Source organism: Puma concolor, chromosome C1 (assembly GCF_028749965.1).
Source record: "Puma concolor isolate L17-30 chromosome C1, mPumCon1.1.hap2, whole genome shotgun sequence".
NCBI lineage: Eukaryota > Metazoa > Chordata > Mammalia > Carnivora > Felidae > Puma > Puma concolor.
The window spans coordinates 214,633,781-214,649,464 of NC_141674.1; positions in this window are offsets into that span (position 1 = coordinate 214,633,781).

Genomic DNA, 15,684 nt, shown 5'->3' on the forward strand with positions numbered 1-15,684 from the left:
AAAATTAAAGTTTGCAAGGATGGGATAAGGCAAACCCTACCGCAGAGTGTGAACGGGAACAGAACAAAGTGATACTATGTCAGACTGATAACCGCACAGAGCAAGGACTGAAGTCGAGTACTCGGTACATCCCTAATGGGATCTGTTCTAAGAACAAAATCAACTGCAAAAAAAAAAAAAAAAATCGTATGCTTTACTTAGTAGGCGTTCTGTTAGTAATGACATTGGTCTTGTAATTCTGAAACTCTTTTATGCATAATATCGTATCAAGAAAATACATATTTGACTGTAAGAGAAAAAAATACTAGTAATAAGTAAAAGAAGTTAAAGAAAAACCCTACAATGTCAAATTTGAGGTGGAAATATCAGTTTGAACTCATGATTGTTTTAAAAATGAATTTCCAGGTTCTGTTCCCTGACAGACACTGCTGTAGCAATGAACACATTATATATTCAATAGAGCCCTGCGCTCTTGTGATCTAGCTAGCTGTCATTCACTTCCTTGAAGAAACAGTTAGCTCTAGGTCTAGGGCTAAACACGTACAGCGTGAGCCCAGAATATCCTGTGGTGCCAAAGATAAATGCGATCGTGTCAAAGGGATGACCTACGCGACCCCCCACTGCTCAGTGTGGGATTATGTTAATGCCAAAATGGATAACGATAGTAGCAGGTCATAACACATTTTTTTAGTAGGCTCCATGCCCAACGTCGGGCTCGAACTCACGACCCTGAGATTAAAAGTCACGTGTGTGCTCTACCGACTGAGCCAGCCAACCGCCCCATAGAACACATTTTTAAAAATCCATGAATCCACTGTGATTTTTAAGGGGGGGGGAGGGAGATGGAGTAAATTCCAGCTACTAAATGTGGAAGGAAAAACCCCCACTTTGCAACCTCCGTTGTGGTACTTGCTTTGGGCGAGCCTCATCCGTGATTGCCAGGAACTATTGGGTGAACGGGATACTCCCTTGATGTCGGGACCGTGTGAGGATCCCATGAATTACTGATTAATCGCAAAGGAGAGAATGGAGAACGTCACTCAGCGTCACCACGAAGGCACCACCTGACGTCACGTGATACAAGTGGCAATAATGACATCACCTAGGGAGTACTCTCGCCAAACACATTAAGCCTGAATCTAGCCATGAGTAAATAACCAGACGAATCCAGCAGGTGGGATGTCCTACAAACCCAAGTGGCCGGGACTCTTCAAAAAAGCCTATGTCACCAAAAAAACCAAACAAACAGCAATAGCAACAACCAAAAGGTGACAGACTGTGTTAGATCCCAAGAGACTAAAGAGACATAACCAAGTCTCATGGGCGAACCTCGACTGGATTCTGGAGAGCAGGAAAAACCTCCAGCTTTAAGAGACAGGTGGGGGACAATTGGAGAGATTTGAATACAGATGGTGTCCTGGATGCTATTATGGTTGTGAAAATAGCGTTGTGGTTTTGTGGCAGAACATCCTTGGTAGGAGATGGTGAGATATTTAGAAGTGAAGCATCAAGCTGTCAGCAACTAATTGTTCAGCAAAATAAAAGTAACACAGAAAGGGGGAGAGAAAGAGAAAGCAAACATGACAAAACGTTAACAGTTGGAGAATCTAGGGGAAGGTGGAGGGGCATTTGATGTACCCCTTTTTTCAACTTTTCTGTGGGTTTCACAATGTCAGACTAAAATGTTGGGGTGGGGGCAACTGCACGGTGAGCAGAGCGTGCTAACAGGCCTGCTGCCAGGCCAAGGCCGGCTGCCACCCACGCGGGAAGCTCAGAACAGCTCCCTGAATTGCACTAGACTAACCTTCCTTTTTTTTTTTTTTTTTTTAATTTTTTTTAACGTTTATTTATTTTTGAGACAGAGAGAGACAGAGCATGAACGGGGGAGGATCAGAGAGAGAGGGAGACACAGAATCGGAAGCAGGCTCCAGGCTCTGAGCCATCAGCACAGAGCCTGACGCGCGGCTTGAACTCACGAACCGCGAGATCGTGACCTGAGCCGAAGTCGGACGCTTAACCGACTGAGCCACCCAGGCGCCCCTAGACTAACCCTCCTTTTAAGTCTTCCTGAAGGCAGCAGGAAGGGTGTATATTTCACTTTCCTTGAACCCCCTTCCCGCGCTCAGCACCTGGCAAAACTCCCACCATTTGCAGATGCTCTGAACGCAACGCCCTTTGGGAGAGTTTAGTGAATGGCAAACGCACCTGGCAAACACATACAGGGGGAGAGAGGAGTCTTCCAGAGTCCCGGGATGAGGACTCCACGTTCCAGGACCTGTGAGGCTTCTGGCTGGTTGCAGCCCTGTGCTCAGATGGGGGGAGGGGGGTCTACCTGCCAAGTCTCCCCCCCTTATCTTCTAGGACACCTGGGGCTATTCCTAAGTGGACCTCGGACTCTGCTGGGGAAGCCTTTCTATTTCTTTCCAGCACCACCCTGGCTCAAATATAGCATTTGTCCACTCACTCGCTCATTTATTCAACCATTTGACAAGTATTTCTTGAGCATCAGGCACTGTTTGGGGCAGGAGGGATGCCCTGAAGAACAGGTAGCCGTGGTTTCTGTTCTCAAAGCAAATCGCAACCGTGAAAAGAGCCACGAAGGGGAGGAACAAGGTGCCAGCAGAGCTGGTAAGGGGAAAAACTGCTGAGGTGACATTTCAGTGACAAGCAGGAAATACAATCTGGGGCTCTGGGGCTGGGATGGATTTGGGTGACGATAAGGAGGAGGGTGTGGAGGGACACTCCCAGGGTTCTGACCTGTATAACTGCCTAGATGATGATGGTGGCCTCAAAAGGACATCCTGGAAAAGGCCTGCAGTGAAGGGGAGTGACAGACATCCACGCAGGCCACTGCACGGCAGAAAGGCACACGGAGAAGCATGGGCTGCGCTGGGGACCTGTGAGTCATTACAGGGGCTACGTGTGGCCGGAGCAGGGCAAGGTGGCTCTGGCTGGCTGGCTGGAAGGATGCCTTCCCTTCCGCCCCTGACAGCAAGGGTGGCCGGGATGTGGAGGAGGGGAACCGCTTGGGGACATACGCACAAACACCCTCTCTGTCACACACACACACACACACACACACACACACACACACACTTCTGTTTCTCAGGATTTGCTATCCCGCACGTGTCTGATTAACTATGCAAAAGTTGGGCATCATTTTATTTGCCCAAATTCCGTTGAGGGAAAAGTCAGTATCAGCACTAGAGAATGGAGCCCCTCTCTGCCACACTCCTGCCCCATGGTTTCCCAAGAACAAGAAACTCGGGGTGAGCACGTCTCACACGCAACAAGCCCAGGGGACTGTCTCACTTCTGGGTGGACCTAGAGCAAAATGGGGCAAAATAGGGCACGTGTGGAAGAAGAAAGAGTCATAGGGGTGCAAACCCCCAGGGATGAGTAGAAAATGTGGGTTGGGATGTGCATTCATTTCCTGGGGCTCCTGCAACAAATTAGCATAAACTTGTTGGCTGGAAACAACAGAAACTTATTGTCTTGCCGCTCCGATGGCTGCAAGTCCAAAATCAAGGTGTCAGCGGGGCCACACTCCCTCCGGAGGCTCTAGGGAAGATTCTGTTCCTGCGTCTCCCAGTTTCTGGTGGCTCTGGGCGTTTCCTGGCTTGTGACTACATCACTCCAATCTCTGTTTCCATGCTCACATGGCGTTCTCTTCTGTCTATGTGTCTCTTCCCTGTGCGTCTCTTGTAAGGACACTTGTCATGGGATACAGGGCCCATCCAGATAATGATCCCATAGATCTCTTCATTTCAAGATCCTCAACTATGTCTACAAAGACCCTTTTTCCAAATAAGGTCACATTCACAGGTCCCATGAATTACTACGTGGACGTATATTTTGGGGGCCACCATTCAACCCACTACAGGATGAGGCTCTCACAGAACATGGGGGTTAGGAGGCAGCGGTTAAGATCTCTCTCTTTCTAGCGTGGTACTAGCAGCTTGTGGGCAGGGCCACTCATACTAGAACTGCACTGAGAAACCCATCACTCCCTTGGGCTCTCACCACTTCTCAAGAAGAAAACAGAAGGCATTCTGGGAAATGCTGATAGGCCCCAAAGCCCTTCCCAGCTATGCAAATGATACCTCCTCTTATGGGCCTATTTCCAAGCCCCCCCCCCCTTTGCTGGCCACCCCAGGACCTTGCTATCTCATCTTCCAGTGGACTCTATGACTCTGGGCTTCGATCTTGTTGAACCCCTGGACAAGCATTTGCTAGCTGCCCACTTTATGCCGGACCCAGGCTTCTGAGAAAACCCATTTGGCAATTAACCCTGCTAATGGCTGTGGCGTACTAGCCTTGGACCCGTACTGTGAAGTCCCAGATTTCCTCGAGGGGGAGGGGAGGGTTAGCAAGAGGTTCAAAGGTCAGTACGAGACGCTAAAATTCCTTTAGCCAAAATCACTCTCGGAGACCACCTTTAAACCACCAAGAACCAGACCCTGAAGTTCTAAAGCAAAAATTTGTTCCCTTGCTCGGTAGGTAAGCTATTCCTTACCTTGGGGCAGATCTAGTTTTGAAAACGGAGGTGGGAAGAGGGTAAAGGGATTTTTCTCTTTTATTTTTTCATTTCCAGATTTCACAGTTGGCTTTCCTAAATTATGGGCATGTTGGTGGCAATTCACTGTGTGTTATTCTTCTCATGGATGAGCCACGCTGACCCAAGCTCCCTGAGAGCAGAAGGAAACCACTTCATCTCCCCCTGGAATGGGCCAAAGAGCAGCCCGTACAAGGCTGGACAGAGCAGGTGCCAGATAAAGTCACTGAGGCAACGTAGGGAGGAAGGAGGAGGATGTGAGCATCCTGTGGGTCTCACTAATCCAAGTGGCTCTCAGATATTTTCCCAAACGGAGATTGTTCCCATCAAGAGGAATTCTGGGGTGAGCTCTTAATAGATGGCTTTCTCACCTCAATCCCCAGGTTCAGTGCCTTTCCTCGGGGCCAAATACCCATCCAAAGCCACGACAAGGACAGACAAAGGCCCACCCAGCCAGCTCTGGAGTTATAGGCGGCAGCCATGAAAGAGAGCCACTGTGCCCGGTGCCTGAGACAGAGCTCAGCACATAGTGGAGGCTTAACAAATGTTGACTGTCTCAGAGATTCTCGGTCTGCCAATCTCAGCCAGGGCCCTGGGGCTCCCTGTATCAGTCAGCATTCTCCAGAGAAACAGAACCAACAGGACGCAAAGAAAGAAAGAGATTTGTTTTAAGGGATTAGCTCACATGATTCTGGAGGCTGGCAAATCCAAAATCTGCTGGGTGGGCTGGAGACCCAGGGAAGACCTGATGCTGCAGTTGGAGTCCGAAGGCATTCTCCTGGCGAATTCCCCCTCTCTTGAGGGAGGTCAGTCGTAAGGCCTTCAAATGATTGGATGAGGCCCACCCACATTATGGAGAACAGTCTGCTTTACTCGAGTCCACTGATTTAAATGTTAAGCCAATCTTTAAAATACATTCACAGAGGGGCACCTGGGTGGCTCAGTTGATTGAGCGTCCGACTTCGGCTCAGGTCATGATCTCACAGTTCGTGAGTTCGAGCCCCACGTTGGGCTCTCTGCTGACAACTCAGAGCCTGGAGCCTGCTTCGGATTCTGTGTCTCCCTCTCTCTGCCCCTTCCCTACTCGTGCTCTGTCTCTGTCTCTCAAAAATGAATAAATGTTAAAAAAAATAAAAAATAAAATACATTCACAGAAACATCTAGAATATTTGACCAAACATACGGGTGCTATGGCCCAGCCAAGTTGACACATAAAATTAATTAACCATCACACTCCCCAACACCTGTCCCACCAAGGCCTTCTGGGGATCGCTGAGGATTCTGGTTCTCCCTCTCATTCTCTCTGCCTCTCCCTTTCAGGCTGGGCTGACCCTGAAGCTCTCCCTTGCCCTGTTCTACCCAAAGAGGTCCAGGCACTTAAACTCCTCTTTCCTGGACCTTTCTTTTTCCAGCCAGGCGGTTCCCAATACTTTGGCAGCTCCCAGAATTCTATTCTCCTGAAGACCTCTAGATGGAATCAAGGGTTGTTGGCTGTGCAGGTGGCTCTCCGCCCCCCCCCCCTTCCTGCTCCTCCCTCCCCACTGCATCACTGCCAGCCCGGACCAGCAGGAAACAAGATTAGGATTAATTGGGATCAATTACCTTGCTTACTTTTCTTCTAGAGTTTTAACACCATGTGAAACAATAGTATTGTTCTACCTGTTTGTTGTTTGTCTCTCTCCTACGAAAATATAAGCTCCGGGCAGGCGGAGATCTCATCCCCAGAGCCCAGCCCAGCAACGGGCACAAAGAGCGCATCAGAGTATTTGTTGATTGAATGAAAAACATTTACTAAACTTTTTTGTTCAACATATGCTATGCTTAAGTGTGGACTTAAGCTCCGCTAGTCAGCAATTTACGATCTCTGAGCATCTCCACACACGTGCCAAATAGCCTTCCTTTCTCTCTGCCTGGGAACTAGACCCTGCCTTCTCTGAGCCGTGGATTCGCCTCCCCGCCTCTCTCCTGGAGTCCGCCCCCAGTTGAGCGTCCCAGGGCAAGGACTGCGTCCCCAGAAGCATAGGAGCTGAGTCAGTGAGAGATGCGTGGGGTCAAGTTGGAGGAAAGGGAGCAGGGCACACAAGAGGAGGCAGGTGGCGGCTAGCTCTGTTCCGCCCGCGGATCCGTCCACACAGTCAGTTCCGGGGCGAAAGAGGCGAGGGGTGTGCTTCGAAGGCAGAGCTCCAACTTTGCACCCAGCTCTTCCTGAAACCCCTCCTGGCCCTGCCCCTGGGGACGCCTCAGGGCCACCTGGATGCGAAAGGCACCTGGATCAGAGGAAGCACATTGAGCTTTCCCCCTCCCGGGACTCTGCGAGCCCAGGCCGCCGGGACCGCGGCCCGGCAGCGCCACCTGGTGGGCGGAGTCGCTCCCCCCCCCCCCCCCCCCCCCCCCCCGCGCTGGGAGTCTCCGCTCACGCCGGGGACCCGGTGTGGGAGGGCAGTTTCTACCGCAGGTGACTTGCCCCTTGGGAATGCAGGAATCCCCGCGCGCCTCTAATCCTTACCAAGGCAGGACTCCGATTGATTCCCCTTTTTATTTCAAAAGTAATGTATATTTAATATGAAACACACTAGTAAACAAACAAAATCCCACCCATAGGGTTGCCAGATTAAAAAAAAAAAAAAGGACATCCCGTTAAATTTGGATTTCGGATAAACAATGAATAATTGCGTGGGCCTTGCTTGTTCTAAAAATTTTCAATTTATCTGAAATGCAAATTTAGCTGGATGTCCTTTTTTTTATTTGCTAAACCTGGCACCTCTATATTCATAACCTAGTTACACTCTAGTCAACACATTGAAGTATATTTATACAGCTTTTTAAAATCCGTATATGTACATTTTTTTACCCAGAAAAGCAGAAAGAGGCTCATAAGGTAGACTGTTTTGCAACCTCATTTTTCCACTTCACAATATCCCATGAACGTTTTTTTAATAGCATCAAAGTTTCTCTTATAGCCTAGTTTTCCGTGCTGGCATAATATAAGACTCTGACATCTGGACATAATTATACTTTCCTGACCTTCTTCTTGTTTTCAAGGGCCCGACTGCCCTGGGCCTTCTCTGGTTTCCGGTACTCCACTACCAGGCTCGCTTTCCTCCGCCCTTGCTGCAGGTACCAGCCGGAATTCTGCAACCCAAGAAAGCAACAAGTGGGCCTTTCCTCAGAGAACCACTGAGGCCCGGGCTCAGGAATTAGACTGTGGGGTCAAAACCCTCCCTGCCACTCCTCACTCAACAGCACCAAGGCCTTGGACATGGCCCGTAACCTCTTGGCAACAGCCTCCTTGATTGCAAAGTGGGGCTGGTGATCATGGTAGGGTTACTGGGAAGATTAGCTTTCCACTTCCTCACCAGATGGCAACCTCCACGTGGGCAAGAAACTTTCATGCCCATCATGGCCACCATTATATTCTCATAGAATATACTTAATGCTTGCACATCACGGGCACTCAGGAAATGTATGCTGACCGGGGTACCTGCGTGGCTCAGTCAGTTGAGTATCCAACTCTTGAGCTCAGCTCAGATCATGATCTCAGGGTTGTGAGTTCAAGCCCTGCACTGGGCTCCACAATGGGCGTGAGGCCTACTTAAAATACACGCACGCGCGCACACACACACACGTATATATATGTATATACCAAATGAGCAAATTTCAGATGCTTTCCACAGGAGGAAAAAGTGTGACCGTCCACTTTGAGGGAGATAGTACAATGCTATTAGGATCTGTTATAAGATAAACTGAGGCCTTTTAAGATTTTTGAGTTTATTTGAGCAAAACTCAACTCAGATTGGGAAGCACCAAACTGGAACTGGTTGGGAGCACTTCGCTGGTCAGAGCCATGGGAAAGACAAATAGAGAAAGTGTAGAAGCAAAGAAAGGAAATTCTTTGAGTGTAGCTTAAAGCTTCGTTGGCTGTCTGTGATTGGTTGTTCTTAGCATTTTGATTTCTTAATCCCGAGGCATTTACAGGCTTAGATTTTGGTTTGCCTCCACAGGCCGCCACAGCATTAGAGACACATGAGTCTAATGGCTTCCTTGTTGAATTAATTTAACAGATCTGACCTGTGTTGTAGCTACAGGTTCCTGAACAGCCAGATTAGCCTGTGTGGCCTCTTCCCACAATAAGACAGCTGCCACACTTCCGGCTCAAGTAATTCAGTCATCAGGTTTGTGAGCTCCTTCTGCGGCAGAAAAGGTAAGTCTGTCTAGTATATGGGTGGGCTTCAGGTTAGACAGACCGGACTTGAATCCTGGCTCTGCCACTTTCTGGCTATGTGGCTTTGTTTTTTTAATGTTTATTTATTTTTGAGAGACGCAGAGTGAGCTCATGAGCAGGGGAGGGGCAGAGAGAGCCGGAGACACAGAATCAGAAGCAAGCTCCAGGCTCTGAGCTGTCAGCACAGAGCCCGACGAGGGGCTTGAACCCACAAACTGTGAGATCATGACCTGAGCCCAAGTCAGATGCTGACTGAGCCACCCAGGTGCCCCCTGGCTATGTGATTTTGTAGTAGTTTCTTACGGCTGCAAATGACCACACCTTAGCAGCTTAGAACAACACACATTTGCTGTCTTACAGTTCTGTGGGTTGGAAGTCCCAACACGGGTCTCACTGGACTAAAATGCAGATGTTGGCAGTGCTGTGTTCCTTCCTGGAAGCTCAAAGGAAAATCCATTTCTGCCATACACCGAACGCTTGTGTTCCCCCCAAATTCACATGTTGAAATCCCAACCACTGATGTGATGGTATTGGGGGTGGGGGGGTCTTTGGAGGTGACCTGATTAGGTCTTGAGGGTGGAGCCGTCTGGCCCACCCCTTCCACACAGCAAGATGACGACTGTCTATGAACCAGGAAATGGGTTCTCACCAGACACGGAATGCGCTGGCGGCTCGATCTTGGACTTTCCAGCCTCCAAAAGTAGGAGAAATACATTTCTGTTGTTTATAAGCACCCCTGGACTATGATATTTTTGTTATAGCAGCCGAAGATGACTAAGACTGTTCTCTTGCCTTTTCCAGCTTCCGCATGCTGCCCACATTCCTTGGCACATGGCCCCTCTCCTCCATCCTTAAAGCCAACGCTCTGGCATTCTTCTACAGTCACATCTTCCTCTGACTCATCCCTTCTCCTTCCCTTTTAGGACCTTTTAATTATATCAGGCCTACCTGGGTAATCCAAAATAACCTCCCTATTTTAAAGTGAGGGACTAGCAACCACAATTCCATCTGAAACTTTAATTCACCTTTACCAGGTAACCTAACAAAGTCACCGGTTGTAGGGATTAGGACACGGGCAACTTTGGGGGACCATTATGCTGCCTACCACAGACCTAGAGTAATTACATAACCTCCAAGAGTTCACTTCGTCATAAAGTTCCTAAAGTTCATAAAGGTGGCTGGAGCAGGGATTAAGGGTGGTGATTACATGAGTCATTTATCGCTGTGTAACAAGCTACCACAAAACTTAGCGGCATAAAACAATGTTATCTCGCCCCCTTCTGAGGGTCAGCTATCAGTGAGGAGGTTAGCTGGGTAGTCTAGTGTGGGTCTTTCACAAGGCTGCAGTCAAGGTATCCGCCAAGGGTCCACTCATCTGAAAGGTTGCCTAGGGCCGAAAGCTTCCAAGATGGCTCCCCGTGTGGCTGTTAGCAGGACACCTCAGTGCCTCACCCGTGGACCCCTCCACAGGCTGTTTGAGTGTCCTCACAAGGTGGCAGCTGGCTCCCCTAGAAAAAGCAATCCGGGAGAGCCAAACAGAAGCCACAATGTCTTTTTACCTATTTAAAATAATTAAATGATTTTTCAAAATAAATAAGAATCACCCACATCACTCTATTTGATCTATTTCAGGGGTCTCTAAGCATTATCAGCAGAATCCTTCCTCAAATGAAATGTCATAGGGCATCTCAATTTGGCAACCGGCCATAAAGGCAAGGGACCCCAATGAGTGCAAGGCGTGGGACCGTCTACACACCTCTCACACTTCAGTTTACAAACCTCTGGATTCAACCTTTTATCTGGGCAGGAACTTCCTGACTTTTCAAAGTTAGAAATGAGAGCTTTTATGAGATTTGAAATAGTCAATCCTTTCTTCTCAATATCTTATTATGAAAATATTGTATTTTATAAATATTTTAGTCAGAAAACCCCCCACCTTAGGGGAGCCTGAGTGGCTCAGTCGGTTAAGCATCCGCCCCTTGACTTCGGCTCAGGTTACGATCTCACGGTTTGTGGGTTCAAGCCCCACATTGTGCTCTGCGCTGGCCGTGAGGAGCCTGCTTGAGATTCTCTCTCTCTCCCTCTCTCTTTGCCCCTCCCCTGCTCACATGCTCTATCTCCCTCTCTCTCTCAAATAAAAATTCTTTAAAAAGGAAAACGTCTTGGGGCGCCTGGGTGGCGCAGTCGGTTAAGCGTCCGACTTCAGCCAGGTCACGATCTCACGGTCTGTGAGTTCGAGCCCCGCGTCAGGCTCTGGGCTGATGGCTCAGAGCCTGGAGCCTGTTTCCGATTCTGTGTCTCCCTCTCACTCTGCCCCTCCTCCATTCATGCTCTGTCTCTCTCTGTCCCAAAAATAAATAAACGTTGAAAAAAAAAAATTAAAAAAAAAAAAAAAAAAAAAGGAAAACGTCTTAAAGAAAAAAAAAAAAGGAAAGAAAACTGCCACCTTCAAAGGAAGGAAGGAAGGGTTAATCATTTGGTTGGAACAGAAATTTCCAACCTTTTTTCACTGTGCCCTTAAAACTGTGTACCCAGGAGGCTTTATAACCTGAGAGCCTAAAGTAAGTAGAGGAAGGGTTTTTTTCCGGGTAATCTCCTCTCCCCCTTCCTCAACCAGCCTTCCCCTTCCCTCCCTATCTCCCCACCCTATATCAGTCAAGATTAGCCTCCAGAAGCCAGTAGGACAGACGGTTAGCCCCACCTCAGCCTCAGGATGCCATGGGACTCACTAGGTCCTGGAAGGTACCTACAATTTGCAGCCCGTCCAGTCTGGGTTTAGATTCCAGACCTAACTCACTAGCTAGTTGAATTTCTCCAAGTTACTTAATCCCTCTGAACCTTGGTTTCTGCATCTATAACTTGGAGACAGTGCCCTATCCATTGCCAATTCGCAGTAAAGATGACATATGTTTATACCCAGCACATGGAAGGACCTCGGTCAATGGGGGCAATTATTACCAGACGCAAAGGAGAGTCTGTTAAATGTCCCTCAATATCTTCTCACCCTTTCTTCCTTTTTGTAATAGAAGGGTTAACTGGGTGCCTGGCCACTCAAGCAGAGGCCACATCTCCCAGCCTTTCCTGCCACCAACATGGTCACACAGCTAATTCTGGCCAATGGCATATGAGTAGAAATGATTCACCCAACTTTCTAATCATGCCCTAGAAAGGACGCTTCCTTCCTCTCCCTCCTGTCTTTGTATGTCTCACTGTCCGGGAGATGAAGAGTCCCGGGCCAGCTGTCCTAGAGGCAGGAAAGGAAGCCGCCTCTTGAAGGGACAGAGAGCCTCTCCACCACCTCTAGATCACTGAGCTCAGTAGAAATAAATGTCATTTCTAAGCCAATATATCCTTGGATCTATTTGTTACATCAACTTCTAGATGAGTCATGAAGGAGTTCAAAGTTGTGGAGGAGGAAACTTTTTCCCTTCTTCCCTTCTGGGTTCTTTAGGTGGTCTAGGAATTAAACTGACATGCAACAGATTAACAGGAGAAAAACATTTAATTCTGTACACACGGGAGCCCCATAAAAACATGAGACTCAAAGGCAGTCGGGCAATTGAGGCTTAAGTGCCATCATGAGCTAAGAAAAGGGACAGGGGCCCTGGGTCTCCAAAGGGGAGGAAGACACTTCACAGGACGATGAGAAGAGCAGACGTTTAGTAATCAGATGTTGAGCTCACCATGTGGGTAAGTCTATCAGATAAATTATCTCTGGTAATATCTCTCTTTCTGGGCCGGACCCCCATGTAAATTCTTTTAGGCAATTAAGAGAGGTAAAAAGCTTTTCCTGAGTCTTTGAGTCTTGACTGCCTTCAGCTCAAAATAATCCACATGCCCAAGTAATGCATTTTGGGTCGTACATTCTGCCTCCCTTCAGAGCGTATGCTCAGGAGTCTTAGAATCCACTTTTTAACACTAGCACATACAGCACCTGCTTTTAGTGCCACTTCCTGCCAGATCTCTCCCTCCCAGGGGGAAGAAAAAAGGCCCCAAGAAGGGCTGTTAGGGATGGCTGGGCTCCGGCCTCATCCTCCTACTCTCTAAGGTCACACAGAGTCCTGCCACCTCCCTGCTCCTCTCTCCATGCTGTGTCTTCACTCTGCCCAGGGATGTGGCCTAGGTGGGACCCTTTGGCAGTGGCCCTTGAGTCTTAACCTTGCGCTGAAGGGCAGTACTCCGTGTCAGACAGGTGAATGCAAAGGTCCTCTGACACCTCTGTCCGACTCTTTGAACTGATGTCGGGGAACACAACATTGGGCCCCACCCCCCACCCCTGCAGCCCGGGGCTGCCTTTGCCCCTAGGCATGGGGGACAGAGCAGGAGAGCAAAGCACCCTACCCTCCTGACAGTTCAGTTCAACTCTAGCCCTTCCTAACTGGTACTCCCCAGTTCGGAACTTGATAAAAGCGGGTTTAGAAAGGGCGAGTCAAGTCCTGGCCCAGGTAAGGGCCTCCTCCCTCGCAGCGTGATCCAAATCCTAAGACTCCCATGCTCAGCCCAGAGCTGGGATCCTGCTTCAGATTCTGTCTGTCTGTCTGTCTGTCTGTCTCTCTCTCTCTCTGACCATCACCCACTCTTACTGTCTTCTCAATCTCAAAAATAAACATTAAAAATTTTTTTTTTAAGATTCACGCACTCAGGTTAACCTGTGCAATAGCAGACACCTGGGTGGCACGGCCACAGGTATGATGCATCCTGGAAGAAACTCGCATCGATTTATAATACAGCGGCCCAGCACCCTAGGGAAGGGTCACCCATGAGTCCCCAATTCTGACCTTTTCCATTTGCTGAGGGGAAGGGAGGGGGCTGGAGATGTTCTTACCAACACTGTCCAGATGGAAGGTGAGCTGAGTGTCTGGTCCAAGGCTGAAAAACCAGGACCCCACCAATGTCCATCCTGCTTCTGCAAAGCTGCAGGGGTCTTCTGCCATTACCTGGTCTTCCCCAGTTCCCAGGCCTGAGGGGTCCTGCAGCTTTCGGCAGGATTCCAGCTGGGGTTTTCTGGTTGACAGGTTGCTTTTCAGAGTCTTCAACTTACATATATTTAAAAATAATTCTAAACAACCTAAAAAAGCTCATTTAAACATTTTTTTTCATTTAATTTTTTTTTAATGTTTTATTCATTCTTGTGAGAGAGAGAGACAGAGCATGAGCAGGGGAGGAGCAGAGCGAGAGAGGGACACAGGATCCGAAGGAGGCTCCAGGCTCCCAGCCGTCAGCACAGAGCCCGACGTGGGGCTCGAACTCACAAGCTGCGAGGTCATGACCTGAGCCGAAGTCGGACGCTCAAGCGACTGAGCCACCCAGGTGCCCCTCGTCTAATTCATTTTAGAGAGAGAGAGATCGTGCACGCCAGCAGGGGAGAGGGGCAGAGAGAGAGAAAGAAAGAATCTCAAGTAGGCTCCACGCTCAGCACAGAGCCTGAAATGGAGCTTGATCCCACGACCCTGGGATTGTGACCTGAGCCGAAATCAAGAGTTGGACACTCAGGGGCGCCTTCAGCTCAGGTCATGATCTTCGTGGTCTATGGGTTCGAGCCCCATGTCGGGCTCTGTGCTGACAGCTCGGAGCCTGGAACCTGTTTCAGATTCTGTGTCTCCCTCTCTCTCTCTCTGCCCTTCCCCCAATCATTCTTTCTCTCTCTCTCTCTCTCTCTCTCTCTCTCTCAAAAATAAATAAAACACTTTAAAACAAAAAATTTTAAAGAGTCGGATGCTCAACTGACTGAGCCACCCAAAGCTCATTAAAAAAAAAAAAAAATCAACAAAGGGAAAAATCTTCCCCACCATTGAACTCTAGTCACTGTGGCCATCTTGACTGCCTTTGTCCCACCTCCCCAGGGCAGGGAAGGAGGTTTTATGCTTTTTGTTTTGGTTTTGCTAAAGATTTTTCTGGCACTTTGACAAGCCTCTGATGCCCTGTGAGATACATATTGGTCTCTGCCTCCAGTTCCTGAAACCCTTGCGATGTCTTAAGTCATAAGGGCACTAAGAGCATTTTTTTGTTCTAACATTTGGTCATTGACCCTGTCCCTGACACTGAGCTCCTAAATCCCTTGGAATTTCCTAGGTAATAGGAGTGGCTTTTGTTGTAATGGAGTGACTCTGGGTAGGCTCCTGGAAGGAGGCAGGCCACCGGAAAGACCAAGTCATGATTAAAAGCTTGGGATTTCCAGATTTTTCACCTCCAGAGAGGGAAAAGGGCTAGGGATGGAGTTCATCATTGATCGTGCCTACATGAAATCCCAATAGGGTTGGGGTTTAGAGAACTTTCAGGTTGAGAAACACGTGGGAGTTCAGGGAGAGCGGTGTGCCCCGAAGTGGCAGGGAGGCTCCGTGCCACTTCCCACGCCCCTTGCCCTTCACATCCCTTCCCTCTGATTACTCATCTGTGTCTTTTATCAAGTCCTTTTATAATAAACTGGTAAACATTGAGTAAACTGTTTTCCCGAGTTCTCTGAGCCATTCTAACAAATCAATCACACCAGAGGAGGGGACAGTGGGAAACTCAGATTTACAGCCAACTGGTCAGAAGCACAGGTAACGACTGGCAGCTAGAGGTGGGGGCAGTCTCGTGGAATTAATCTATGGGATCTGATACCATCTCCAGGAAGATAGCGTCAGAATTTACTTAAATTGGGGCGCCTGGGTGGCTCAGCTCAGGTCACGATCTCACGGTTGGTAAGTTCCAGCCCCACATGGGGTTCACTGCTGTCAGCATAAAGTCTGCTTTGGATCTTCTGTCTCCCTCCCTCTCTGCCCCTCCCCAACTCATGCGCTCACGCTCCCTCTCTCTCTTTCAAAAGAAGTAAACATTGAAAAAATAAAAAAAGAACTGAGTTAAATTGTAGGACTCCCAGCTGGTGTCACAGAATTGCTCAGTGTAGGGAAAACAAAAAAGCAAA